Below are 14739 nucleotides of genomic sequence, written 5' to 3'. Positions count from 1 at the left end.
ATGGAGCCTTACCAGGGGGGTGATCAATGACAGGCGGGTGATCAGGAAGTCTATTGTCAGCAGCAATAAAATACCACCAAATGAAAGCTCTATTAGTGAGAAGAAAAGGAGGTAAAATTCATTTGGGTGGTAAGTTGCATGACCGAGCGATAAACGGTGAAAGTAGTGTAGCGCCGAAGTGTAAAAAGTGCTCTGGTCATGAAGGGGGTTTCAGCTAGCGGGGCTGAAGTGGTCAATAAAGCACTAGGAAAACAAAATTGGTTACATCAAGCCAACTTGCTACAAAAGGGTCAATTCAAAGGAACAACTCAGCAGACTGCCCAGGTGTGCACAACAGGCCCAAATCAAAAGAGAGGTGCACGGAGTGGAGGTCCAAAAACTGCATTTAGGTGATATCCAAACACTTCATTCAGGTGATAAGCCAATTAACACAACAATTAAGCCATCAATCTAAATTGGATTTGGACTGTGAGGAGAGGTGACTGGCTGGGTTGCTTGGTGCTGGAACAAACCCACACACAGGTGATGCAATTAACAGATTGACAGGCTAGATGCAGCAGCAGGGATGCAGAAAGCAGCACTGCAAAACCCTCACAGAGGAAGGAGAAGCTGAAGTGCAGGACTGCTGAGGCAGGGCACAGCAACTTTCCACTTGCTTGCTGGAAGGATCCTTGAACTCCATCACTCAATTTCATTCTGTTTTTTCATACTAAAATAGAAGGGGTGCACCGGTCCTGGAGGTACTGCAATACCAGGTCAATGCGTGGAGTGGACAGAGCAAGCTCTTTTTCCATCTCCCTGTTCGAAAAATCCATTTAATATATGGTCCCCAGATAGGGGACGTATCAGATATTAAACTGATAAGAACAGATTATTATTTTATTTTTATTTTTATTTTTAACAAAAATTCAAAGTTTACATATACAGGACTCAACACCATACAGAAAAACAACACCAAAACCAAATACAAGACCCGTACATCGTCTAAATTAATACTTGATCAAAAATCTCCACTTTTTGAACTTCCACATTCCCTCAGAATCCAAGCCACCACCGTACTGTTTATCCCACACATAAATTACATAGAGCCTAGACAAAAATAATTTTACACACTCATTCACAGGCACAATTTCTCTCTTAAAGACTAACAAATTTCTTACATCCCACAGACATTCCATAATACAAACCATAATGAACCACAAAATTCTTTCATTTATCCTCCCACTTGCACCAATACCAAACAACCCAACTTTCCAATCCAGATTCGCCACACCCGTCAATTCTTTCACTAAAACACCCACACTTCTCCATACTTCATTTGCATACCCACACTCCCAAAACAAATGTCTTACAGATTCATCCTCCCCACAACCTTCCCTTGGGCAAGTTTCTGTTCTCACTAGATCTCTTCTTTTCTGAAACTCACGTACTGGCAAGATGTTTTGAAACCCCATCCACACAATGTCTTTTTGTCTGTTTGATATACCAGCAGTCAACAATTTCTTCCACACACTTACTGCAACATCTGAACTCAGCCCCACAATATCACATGCATTCTCACTTTGTCTAACTTTCGCCATCACTTTCCTCTTATCCTTAAACTCATTCATTCCTACAGCCAATAAATCATATTTTCTGATAAATCTCTCAATCACCTCATACCACACCGGACATTTGAACGACACAGGCACTCTAGCATCCCTTTTACACCACCTCAGACCATACATCATCCATCCAGCCATATACTTCATCATATAAGCACAATTGTTTTGTTTTTCCACCAGACACACAATTTTTTTAATATAATTTAAACCAAGAAAAATTTCAGAATTTGGAAAATCCAAGCCCCCATTCATACATCTTTTATACACATGCTCTCTCATCAGTCTTTCCATACAACTTCCCCAAAGGAAAGAAAAAAACAATTTCTCTGCTCTCTTAACTTTCTTTGAACACGCGGGATAAACTCCAGCCACAAAAAGAACTATTGGCAAAATGACTGCCTTGATAATTAACACTTTCCCTGACAGCGAAAGGTCTCTCATTCTCCAAAAATGTATCTTTTTTTCTATCTTTCTTCTGCACTCCTCCCAACTCTCCTTCCCTTTCAAATCATCATTAAATCGGATACCCAACACCTTCACATCCCCACTCTCATTCTTCACATTCTCCAAACAGATACTCCTATCACCAAAACATTTAAAACTACATTTACTCCAATTCACTCTAAAAGCAGACACCCCACAAAACATATCCAGCCATAACCTCCCTCTCCTCATAGTAGCCAAACTATCACTAACAATCACAACGTCATCCATATATCCTAGCACCTTAACAGTTTTACCCATACTCCCTGGAATCAACATACCTTTCATCACCTTATCCTTTCTTACCAAACACATTAACAACTCAATCACAACAATAAAAAGTACAGGCGACATAGGACAGCCCTGCCTCACACCACTCTGCACATTCACTTTTCTACTCAACCAACCATTGATCAAAAATTCACTCGACACATTCCTATATAAACTCTTCACACTATCCACAAAACTCTTTGGGAACCCCATCCACTCTAGCACAACAAACATAAATCGGTGAGCTACTCTTTCATACGCTTTTTCAAAATCAATTGAAAACAACATGCATTTCTGTTTTCTATACATACAGTTACCAATCACATCTCTCAACAAAATTAAATTCCCACTCATACTCCTACCGGGCACAGCACACACTTGACTCTCATTCACAACCTCACCAACCATATCCCGCATCCGAGTCGCCAACAACTTAGTATAAATTTTGTAGTCTGCATTTAATAACGTGATAGGTCTCCAGTTCTCTACCTTATTTCTATCACCTTTTTTAAAAATCAAAACCACCACACCCTCCTTCATAGACTTACCTATTTCTCCATTCTCCCACATATACTTACAAACCTCCATAAAATCTTTCCCAATCCACTCCCACATTCTCATATACAACTCAATCGGCAATCCATCCTTACCCGGCGTCTTATTTTTTTGCAGCTCCAAACAATCTTTCTTACTTCCTCTATCGAGATATCCTTACACAACAAGACTTGACTATCCACACTAAGTTTCTGATCCAAACCATTCAATAACTCCCACATTAGACCTTCATCAATCCATTTTTCCTCATACAACTTCTCATAGAACTCTTCCACTACACCAATCACACTTTTACCACTAACACACTCACCACTGTTCTTAATCAATTCCCCCATATCCTTCCGTTTATCACATACTTTTTTAAAGAAAAATCTAGAAAATTTTTCATTCTTTTCAATCATATCAACTTTCGTCCTAAGAATAATCTCTTTGCCCTTCCTTTCCATAAACAAATTCTTCTTCCTTCTTGCATCCTCTAACAGATCTTTCACCTCCTCAACCACTCAATCCTCCAATTTAATTCCTTGTATTCATTTCTCAGCCTTCTTGCTCTTTTATAGGCCCATTTCTTAAAAAAGAGCTTAATTCTTGACTTTATCCATTCCCACCAAAGTAACACATTCACAAAATCATTCTTTCTCAGCTTCCACCTTTCATACTGACACTTAAAACCTCTCATCACGATCTCATCCTCCAACAGAACCATATTTAATTTCCATACACCCCTACCATACCTAGTCTCTTCATCACCTTCCACACAAACAGACAAACACATATGATCAGTGAATATAACATCAAACTGTAGCATTTTTTTACAATTTAAACACTTGGACAAAAAAACAAAATCAATCCTGGACGTAATGCCCCCCCTGTCTGCTTTATAGGTGGCAGGTGGTGGCTTTCCTAGCGTCAAAGCTGCATCAACTAAGGAAAGATCTGCCACAATTTTACGCAACTTATTCCCTGTTATGTCTATCTTCTCCCCTTAAACCGTACAATTAAAATCCCCTAACCAAATTGTCGGCATCCTGCCTAACAACAAAATATTCAACTTCTCTAACAGTTCTAGACGCTCCTTTTTCTCCGTAGGACAGTAAACATTGACTACCCTCACCCTCCACCCTTTATAGTTAATCATGGCAATAACACACCTTCCCGCCTCCACCACCGTATAATTCTCAAAAGAACAGTCTTTATTACATAATAGAATCCCAACACCGTTGTTTCTATTTACACAGGAGCCAGACCATACTGAGCCCCCATGAGTCCACTCACTAGCAGGCACCGGTTCAGCAATGCCGCACTCTTGTAAACAAGCAATATCTGCCTTTTGCTTTTCAATCCAGTCAAAGACAGCAGTTCGTCTGGCTTTAGTTTTCAATAACCTCACGTTCAGAGATATAACATTGAGTTCAGTTTTACCCATTATAAGATGTTATTTCGGGTATAGTTGTCTGTATCCCACAATTTTTATCATCCTATCCCGCCTGGAGGTTGGCCTCCAGAGGCGAAGTCTCTGGCCCTTGCATCATTCAAATAGGCAGCATTTTCGGGAATACACGAGGTAGGATATACATCCTGTCTAATCGGACTTTGCTCCTGTTCGGTGCACTGTGGAGGTAGTAAGCAGGTTTTTTTTACAACGGCATCCAAGATTTCCTCTGCCGGTCTCAGGATAGGTGATATAAAGGCACTGGTGGACACCAGGTCTCCTTGCTCTCTTTTCTCCTCATCATGTGGTTCCTCCATTTCGTCCCAACCAAACTTCGGAGAACTACCTAAGGGAGAGAGCGCCTCCCCTTCTCCACTGAGATTTGAATCTGCTCCGAAAATTTGGGGAAACTCCTCTGCTTGAAAGATATCCATCTCCACATTTTCTCTATTTTCATCCAAGGCAATAGGATGAGTGGACTGCTAAATATTCTCAGCCGGCTTCATGTTGATCTGTGACCGAACTGGCATCTGGGAAGATTGCTCTGAAGTCTGCGGTAACTGTTCTGCCTCCTGTGGAGGCCCTTTAGCTCTTGCCCTGACACCATCTGCATACGTACTCTTTGGTCTGAAACCCTGGGAAGGGCAATCCTTGAACGCGTGACCTTCTTTTTCGCAAAGGTTACAGATGATGGGATTTTTGCAATCCTTCGTAACATGCCCTTCTTTGTGGCATTTTGAGCAAACAACAGCACTTTGATCACAGTACTCTTGTATGTGTCCATACGCTTTAAACTTTGAGGAGGATGGCTCATTCCACCCGGGCTTAAAGGATCAGGTCGAAATCTCACAAAATATTTATGCTTTCCTGTCCATAACCCGTGGCTGCCCATGATCTTATGCGAGTAAGTAACTTTTTCACAATACTTGGTCAAAACCAGGAAAATGTCATCGGTGTCCACATATGGGTTGTACATGAAGACGACTTGGTGCACATCTCTATTGTGCAATATGGTAAAGGTCAACCCATCCAGGTCTGGGATATTTTTATTAGTTTCCAAGTACATGTATAGGTTATGGCAAGCTCCAATGGAAGTTAAAACCAACACACGGCGTCCACCAATTCTATCTTGTAAGCATAAGACATCAAGCATCTTGACATTTAAAGTTTTAAAGAGTACTTCTTTTACAAGGAATTCATCCGTGAACTTGTCCTTCTTTCCTTCCTCCACAGAAATCGCAAAAGCATTCCGGACCCGGAAATCTCCGGTCCTAGCGTGGTCGATACGTACGCCCATCTCCAGTCTTCTGATCGCCTTTCCGGGTGTCCTCCCTTCTCCCAATAGTAGCGAGCAGCTTTAGATAAGCTGCAGGGCCAAGAGCATGGTCGGAAGACCTTCTGGCAAGACCATGATCTTTGCCAAAAGGCCGAGAAGCGATAACCCGCTCGGCCTCGACAACGGGGCCGCTGTTCGCAAACGCAGAGCACTTCTCAAGGCAACAGTCTACAGGCCTCAGCCCCAAACACAGTCCGGGAGGCTTCTCTCTCTCACAAACCAGGGAAAACGTGCGTCCTACGCGCTGGAATCAGCAGCATGCTCTACTTCGTGTTTTTCGTATCTGCATAGCTCCGCCCACAACTTCTGGTCACGCCTTTTCGTCGCACGCAATTCCTGGTGCCAAAGAACGCCAAGCAGAAACACGCATGAGGAGTGAATGGAGAGTAGTAGTGTGAAGAAAAAAAAAAAAAAAGAAAGGCTGTATGCATTGTTGATTGTGATGTCACTGCCCCATTGTTGAGTGTTCCATCAGGGCCCTTGTGATATCATCCAGTGACCTGACAGGCCTCTTGTGACACATGCAGTGTTCCGTCCATTGGCCAGACAATGTAGTTCCAGCTGTTGCTGATACATAGGAAGTGCTGGACTACATTTTAGCCTACAAGTCATCCAGTTTCAAAGATCCACAAGAGGGAGACACAGGCAAACAAACTTTACTTATTTAATAAAGCACTAGGAAAACAAAATTGGTTACATCAAGCCAACTTGCTACAAAAGGGTCAATTCAAAGGAATAACTCAGCAGACTGCCCAGGTGTGCACAACAGGCCCAAATCAAAAGAGAGGTGCACGGAGTGGAGGTCCAAAAACTGCATTCAGGTGATATCCAAACACTTCATTCAGGTGATAAGCCAATTAACACAACAATTAAGCCATCAATCTTAATTGGATTTGGACTGTGAGGAGAGGTGACTGGCTGGGTTGCTTGGTGCTGGAACAAACCCACACACAGGTGATGCAATTAACAGATTGACAGGCTAGATGCAGCAGCAGGGATGCAGAAAGCAGCACTGCAAAACCCTCACAGAGGAAGGAGAAGCTGAAGTGCAGGACAGACTCCAGAGGCAGGGCACAGCAACTTTCCACTTGCTTGCTGGAAGGATCCTTGAACTCCATCACTCAATTTCATTCTGTTTTTTCATACTGGAATAGAAGGGGTGCACCGGTCCTGGAGGTACTGCAATACCAGGTCAATGCGTGGAGTGGACAGAGCAAGCTCTTTTTCCATCTCCCTGTTCGAAAAATCCATTTAATATATGGTCCCCAGATAGGGGACGTATCAGATATTAAACTGATAGGAACAGATTATTATTATTTTTTTTTTTAAACCATTCACGTTGAAATGATTCACCAGCAGGAAATATTCCTTAAACAAAGGAACTACCATTTTACCAAATCATTTCAAACTCATCATCATGGTACAAATTTATTAAATTTAACATTTAAACCAAGAATCTCCATTTCAAAATTTTCCAAGAGCCTTCTGCATCCAACCCATTTTCTAAATCCAACCTATAAAAAAAAAATACAATTTACTCATAACCAACCTTACACAATCATCCACTTCAAAAATCTCCTTTTTGTATACATATAAGTTCCTTGTATCCTACAATACTTCCTTCACGCATGTCAAAAATAACCACAACACTCTATTAGAGTTGAGCGGACACCTGGATGTTCGGGTTCGAGAAGTTCGGCCGAACCTCCCGAAAATGTTCGGGTTCGGGATCCGAACCCGATCCGAACTTCGTCCCGAACCCCATTGAAGTCAATGGGGACCCGGACTTTTCGGCACTAAAAAGGCTGTAAAACAGCCCAGGAAAGGGCTAGAGGGCTGCAAAAGGCAGCAACATGTAGGTAAATCCCCTGCAAACAAATTTGGATAGGAAAATGAATTAAAATAAAAATTAAATAAATAAAAATTAACCAAAATCAATTGGACAGAGGTCCCATAGCAGAGAATCTGGCTTCACGTCACCCACCACTGGAACAGTTCATTCTCAGATATTTAGGCCCCGGCACCCAGGCAGAGGAGAGAGGTCCCGTAACAGAGAATCTGTCTTCATGTCAGCAGAGAATCAGTCTGCACGTCAGCCACCACTGCAACAGTCCATTGTCATAAATTTAGGCCCAGCACCCAGGCAGAGGAGAGAGGTCCCATAACAGACAATCTGGCTTCATGTCAGCAGAGAATTAGTCTGCATGTCATAGCAGAGAATCAGGCTTCACGTCAGCCACCAATGCAACAGTCCATTGTCAGATATTTAGGCCCAGCACCTAGGCAGAGGAGAGAGGTCCCGTAACAGAGGATCTGGCTTCATGTCAGCAGAGAATCAGTCTGCATGTCATAGCAGAAAATCAGGCTTCACGTCAGCCACCACTGCAACAGTCCATTGTCAGATATTTAGGCCCAGCACCCAGGCAGAGGAGAGAGGTCCCGTAACAGAGGATCTGGCTTCATGTCAGTAGAGAATCAGTCTGCATGTCATAGCAGAAAATCAGGCTTCACGTCAGTCCATTGTCAGTCCATTGTCAGATATTTAGGCCCAGCACCCAGGCAGAGGAGAGAGGTCCCGTAACAGAGAATCTGGCTTCATGTCAGCAGAGAATTAGTCTGCATGTCATAGCAGAGAATCAGGCTTCACGTCAGCCACCAATGCAACAGTCCATTGTCAGATATTTAGGCCCAGCACCCAGGCAGAGGAGAGAGGTCCCGTAACAGAGGATCTGGCTTCATGTCAGCAGAGAATCAGTCTGCATGTCATAGCAGAAAATCAGGCTTCATGTCAGCCACCACTGCAACAGTCCATTGTCATAAATTTAGGCCCAGCACCCAGGCAGAGGAGAGAGGTCCCGTAACAGACAATCTGGCTTCATGTCAGCAGAGAATCAGTCTTCATGTCATAGCAGAGAATCTGGCTTCACGTCACCCACCACTGTAAGAGTCCATTTTCATAAATTTAGGCCCAGCACCCAGGCAGAGGAGAGAGGTCCGTAAAGGAGAATCTGGCTTCATGTCAGCAGAGAATTAGTCTGCATGTCATAGCAGAGAATCAGGCTTCACGTCAGCCACCAATGCAACAGTCCATTGTCAGATATTTAGGCCCAGCACCAGGCAGAGGAGAGAGGTCCCGTAACAGAGGATCTGGCTTCATGTCAGCAGAGAATCAGTCTGCATGTCATAGCAGAAAATCAGGCTTCACGTCAGCCACCACTGCAACAGTCCATTGTCATAAATTTAGGCCCAGCACCCAGGCAGAGGAGAGAGGTCCCATAACAGACAATCTGGCTTCATGTCAGCAGAGAATTAGTCTGCATGTCATAGCAGAGAATCAGGCTTCACGTCAGCCACCAATGCAACAGTCCATTGTCAGATATTTAGGCCCAGCACCTAGGCAGAGGAGAGAGGTCCCGTAACAGAGGATCTGGCTTCATGTCAGCAGAGAATCAGTCTGCATGTCATAGCAGAAAATCAGGCTTCACGTCAGCCACCACTGCAACAGTCCATTGTCGGATATTTAGGCCCAGCACCCAGGCAGAGGAGAGAGGTCCCGTAACAGAGGATCTGGCTTCATGTCAGCAGAGAATTAGTCTGCATGTCATAGCAGAGAATCAGGCTTCACGTCACCCAACATTGGAACAGTCCATTGGCATATATTTAGGCCCCGGCACCCAGACAGAGGAGAGGTTCATTCAACTTTGGGTAGCCTCGCAATATAATGGTAAAATGAAAATAAAAATAGGATTGAATGAGGAAGTGCCCTGGAGTCCAATAATATATGGTTAAGGGGAGGTAGTTAATGTCTAATCTGGACAAGGGACGGACAGGTCCTGTGGGATCCATGCCTGGTTCATGTTTATGAACGTCAGCTTGTCCACATTGGCTGTAGACAGGCGGCTGCGTTTGTCTGTAATGACGCCCCCTGCCGTGCTGAATACACGTTCAGACAAAACGCTGGCCGCCGGGCAGTCCAGCACCTCCAAGGCATAAAAGGCTAGCTCTGGCCACGTTGACAATTTAGAGACCCAGAAGTTGAATGGGGCCGAACCATCAGTCAGTACGTGGAGGGGTGTGCACACGTACTGTTCCACCATGTTAGTGAAATGTTGCCTATCAGGTGGTGGTGCAGTTAGCTGTGGCGTGTTGACAAAAGTTTTCCACATCTCTGCCATGCTAACCCTGCCCTCAGAGGAGCTGGCCGTGACACAGCTGCCTTGGCGACCTCTTGCTCCTCCTCTGCCTTGGCCTTGGGCTTCCACTTGTTCCCCTGTGACATTTGGGAATGCTCTCAGTAGCGCGTCTACCAACGTGCGCTTGTACTCGCACATCTTCCTATCACGCTCCAGTGCAGGAAGTAAGGTGGGCACATTGTCTTTGTAGCGTGGATCCAGCAGGGTGGCAACCCAGTAGTCCGCACAGGTTAAAATGTGGGCAACTCTGCTGTCGTTGGGCAGGCACTGCAGCATGTAGTCGCTCATGTGTGCCAGGCTGCCCTTGGGTAAGGACAAGCTGTCCTCTGTGGGAGGCGTATCGTCATCGTCCTGCCTTTCCCCCCAGCCACGCACCAGTGATGGACCCGAGCTGCGTTGGGTGCCACCCTGCTGTGACCATGCTTCCTCCTCATCCTCGTCCTCCTCGTCCTCCAGTAGTGGGCCCTGGCTGGCCACATTTGTACCTGGCCTCTGCTGTTGCCAAAAACCTCCCTCTGAGTCACTTCGAAGAGACTGGCCTGAAAGTGCTAAAAATGACCCCTCTTCCTCCTCCTCCTCCTCCTCTTCCATCATTGCCCTAAGTGTTTTCTCAAGGAGACATAGAAGTGGTATTGTAACGCTGATAACGGCGTCATCGCCACTGGCCATGTTGGTGGAGTACTCGAAACAGCGCAACAGGGCACACAGGTCTCGCATGGAGGCCCAGTCATTGGTGGTGAAGTGGTGCTGTTCTGTAGTGCGACTGACCCGTGCGTGCTGCAGCTGAAACTCCACTATGGCCTGCTGCTGCTCGCACAGTCTGTCCAGCATGTGCAAGGTGGAGTTCCACCTGGTGGGCATGTCACATATGAGGCGGTGAGCGGGAAGGCCAAAGTTACGCTGTAGCGCAGACAGGCGAGCAGCAGCAGGATGTGAACGCCGGAAGCGCGAACAGACGGCCCGCACTTTATGCAGCAGCTCTGACATGTCGGGGTAGTTGTAAATGAACTTCTGCACCACCAAATTCAGCACATGCGCCAAGCAAGGGATGTGCGTCAAATTGGCTAGTCCCAGAGCTGCAACGAGATTTCGCCCATTATCACACACCACCAGGCCGGGCTTGAGGCTCACCGGCAGCAACCACTTGTCGGTCTGTTGTTCTATACCCCGCCACAACTCCTGTGCGGTGTGGGGCCTGTCCCCCAAACATATGAGTTTCAGAATGGCCTGCTGACGTTTACCCCGGGCTGTGCTGAAGTTGGTGGTGAAGGTGTGTGGCTGACTGGATGAGCAGGTGGAAGAAGAGGAGGAGGAAGCAACAGGAGGCAAAGAATGTTGCCCTGCGATCCTTGGCGGCGGAAGGACGTGCGCCAAACAGCTCTCCGCCTGGGGCCCAGCTGCCACTACATTAACCCAGTGTGCAGTTAGGGAGATATAGCGTCCCTGGCCGTGCTTACTGGTCCACGTATCTGTGGTTAGGTGGACCTTGCTACAGATGGCGTTGCGCAGTGCACACTTGATTTTATCGGATACTTGGTTGTGCAGGGAAGGCACGGCTCTCTTGGAGAAGTAGTGGCGGCTGGGAACAACATACTGTGGGACAGCAAGCGACATGAGCTGTTTGAAGCTGTCTGTGTCCACCAGCCTAAATTACAGCATTTCATAGGCCAGTAGTTTAGAAATGCTGGCATTCAGGGCCAGGGATCGAGGGTGGCTAGGTGGGAATTTACGCTTTCTCTCAAATGTTTGTGAGATGGAGAGCTGAACGCTGCCGTGTGACATGGTTGAGACGCTTGGTGACGGAGGTGGTGGTGGTGTTGGTGGTACATCCCCTGTTTGCTGGGCGGCAGGTGCCAACGTTCCTCCAGAGGCGGAGGAAGAGGCCGAGGCGGCAGCAGCAGAAGAGGTAGCAGGGGGAGCCTGAGTGACTTCCTTGGTTTTAAGGTGTTTACTCCACTGCAGTTCATGCTTTGCATGCAGGTGCCTGGTCATGCAGGTTGTGCTCAGGTTCAGAACGTTAATGCCTCGCTTCAGGCTCTGATGGCACAGCGTGCAAACCACTCGGGTCTTGTCGTCAGCACATTGTTTGAAGAAGTGCCATGCCAGGGAACTCCTTGAAGCTGCCTTTGGGGTGCTCGGTCCCAGATGGCGGCGGTCAGTAGCAGGCGGAGTCTCTTGGCGGCGGGTGTTCTGCTTTTGCCCACTGCTCCCTCTTTTGCTACGCTGTTGGCTCGGTCTCACCACTGCCTCTTCCTCCGAACTGTGAAAGTCAGTGGCACGACCTTCATTCCATGTGGGGTCTAGGACCTCATCGTCCCCTGCATCGTCTTCCACCCAGTCTTGATCCCTGACCTCCTGACCTCCTGTTCAGTCTGCACACTGCAGAAAGACGCAGCAGTTGGCACCTGTGTTTCGTCATCATCAGAGAAATGCTGAGGTGGTATTCCCATGTCCTCATCATCAGGAAACATAAGTGGTTGTGCGTCAGTGCATTCTATGTCTTCCACCGCTGGGGAAGGGCTAGGTGGATGCCCTTGGGAAACCATGCCAGCAGAGTCTTCAAACAGCATAAGAGACTGCTGCATAACTTGAGGCTCAGACAGTTTCCCTGATATGCATGGGGGTGATGTGACAGACTGATGGGGTTGGTTTTCAGGCGCCATCTGTGCGCTTTCTGCTGAAGACTGGGTGGGAGATAATGTGAACGTGCTGGATCCACTGTCGGCCACCCAATTGACTAATGCCTGTACCTGCTCAGGCCTTACCATCCTTAGGACGGCATTGGGCCCCACCATATATCGCTGTAAATTCTGGCGGCTACTGGGACCTGAGGTAGTTGGTACACTAGGACGTGTGGATGTGGCAGAACGGCCACGTCCTCTCCCAGCACCAGAGGGTCCACTAACACCACCACGACCATGTCCACGTCCGCGTCCCTTACTAGATGTTTTTCTCATTGTTATGGTTCACCACAAAAACAAAAATATTATTTGGCCCAATGTATTGTATTCAAATTCAGCTGAATATAAATTTGAGGCCTAGTATTTAGGTGCTGGGTGACCGGTATGGATTTACTGACAGAATTAGACTTGGAAATGCACAGTAGTGTGTGTGTGAAGTTATTCTGAATGACCCTATGTGCACCTTGAATATTATATACCCTTTTAGGGATAGATTTCAAATAGCTCTGATATAGCAGAAACCACTAAATTATGAAATTGCTAAATTGGGAATTGTATTTAAACCCAGAACAAAAAATGTGCTTTGACGGACACTTAATAACTTGCCCAGCCACAACAGTACAGCGGTAACGACAGATTTAGCGGGATATAAATTTGAGGCCTAGTATTTAGGCGCTGGGTGACCGGTATGGATTTACTGACAGAATTAGACTGGGATAAGGCCAAAAAATAACCACACTATTGCTGGTTAAATGCACTTGGTGTGACAGCTTGACCAACCACACTACTGAGGGTTAAATGCACTTGGTGACGGGCGCAGCTTGCCCCTGATGTAGTATATGGCCAAAAAATGAACAGACTATTGCTGGTTAAATGCACTTGGTGTGACAGCTTCACCCTGATGTAGGCTTTAGCCAAAAAACAACCACACCATTGAGGGTTAAATGAGTATCAGCAGCTCAATGATGCACAGCTGCAGATCGATCAATTAATCAAGTCCTTTGGAGGAGTTAATCTGCCTAATCTCGCCCTACTGTCGCAGCCGCAACCTCTCCCTACGCTAATCAGAGCAGAGTGACGGGCGGCGCTTTGTGACTCCAGCTTAAATAGAGGTTGGGTCACATGGTGCTCTGGCCAATCACAGCCATGCCAATAGTAGGCATGGCTGTGACGGCCTCTTGGGGCAAGTAGTATAACGCTTGTTGATTGGCTGCTTTGCAGCCTTTCAAAAAGCGCCAAGAAAGCGTCACAAAAGCGCCAAGAAAGCGACGAACACCGAACCCGGACTTTTACGAAAATGTCCGGGTTCGGGTCCGTGTCACGGACACCCCAAAATTCGGTACGAACCCGAACTATACAGTTCGAGTTCGCTCATCCCTACACTCTATCCTTCTCACGACCAAGCCTACACAAACCAAACAATACAATATCACAACTTAACCTTTTCAAACCAGTCAACTCCTCACACAAGGCACCCAACCTACGCCATACTTTCTGTGCACTATTACAGGACCAAAAAACATGCCTAACTTCCTCATCATCTCCACACCGATCTCTCGGACATCTTTCTGATGGCACTATCCCTTTCCGCTTCTGCACTGCTCTAACCGGCAACACATCATGCAACGACATCCATAATAAATCTCTCTGCTTGTTAGAAACACCAAACTTATCCAGTTTGTTCCACACCACCCTTGCCTCACTGGCATTCAAACCATTAATTTCACACATCCCTGACTCTTCGCACACCCGTTTCAACATCTTTCTCTCTGACACAAATTTCACCATTTCCACTTTCTCCAGCCGGAACTTCTTAACAAAACTCTCTATATACAAATACCTACTTGTTGGCGAAAAAGCCACTGGTTTACATTTACTAAGAATGTCCCACTTTAAACTACGAATCATTGACCCGGCCAAATACCTCATCATTCCTGCAGCCTTTGAATCCTTCAAGATCAGCTCCACAAAAAAACGCAAACAATTTAACCCAATAAAAACCTCCAAATTTGGAAAAGCTAATCCTCCATCCACTTTCCTCTTAAAGAGAATATCTCTTCTAGCTTTTTCTATCTTACTACCCCATAGAAACAAAAACAACAATCTATTAATTTTCCTAAATATCACTCCGCTCGGTGGAAACACAATAGCTATGTACAAAATCATGGGCAAAATGACGTTTTTC

At 46.0% G+C, this 14739-nt stretch overlaps 2 non-coding genes across 2 annotated transcripts; both read right to left on the bottom strand.

Annotated features, from left to right (window-relative positions):
* Positions 1–718: 718 nt before the first annotated feature.
* Positions 719–912, bottom strand: LOC122942659. Its single transcript, XR_006390622.1, has one exon. It is a non-coding gene; the product is annotated as a U2 spliceosomal RNA (small nuclear RNA).
* A 5922-nt stretch (positions 913–6834) lies between these two features.
* LOC122942737 lies at positions 6835–7029 on the bottom strand. Its single transcript, XR_006390677.1, has one exon. It is a non-coding gene; the product is annotated as a U2 spliceosomal RNA (small nuclear RNA).
* Positions 7030–14739: the final 7710 nt, after the last annotated feature.

The sequence above is a fragment of the Bufo gargarizans genome, chromosome 6 (genome assembly GCF_014858855.1).
Source record: "Bufo gargarizans isolate SCDJY-AF-19 chromosome 6, ASM1485885v1, whole genome shotgun sequence".
Taxonomy (NCBI): domain Eukaryota; kingdom Metazoa; phylum Chordata; class Amphibia; order Anura; family Bufonidae; genus Bufo; species Bufo gargarizans.
Note: the sequence above shows the minus strand (reverse complement) of the source record. Positions and strands in the feature narration are given on the sequence as shown.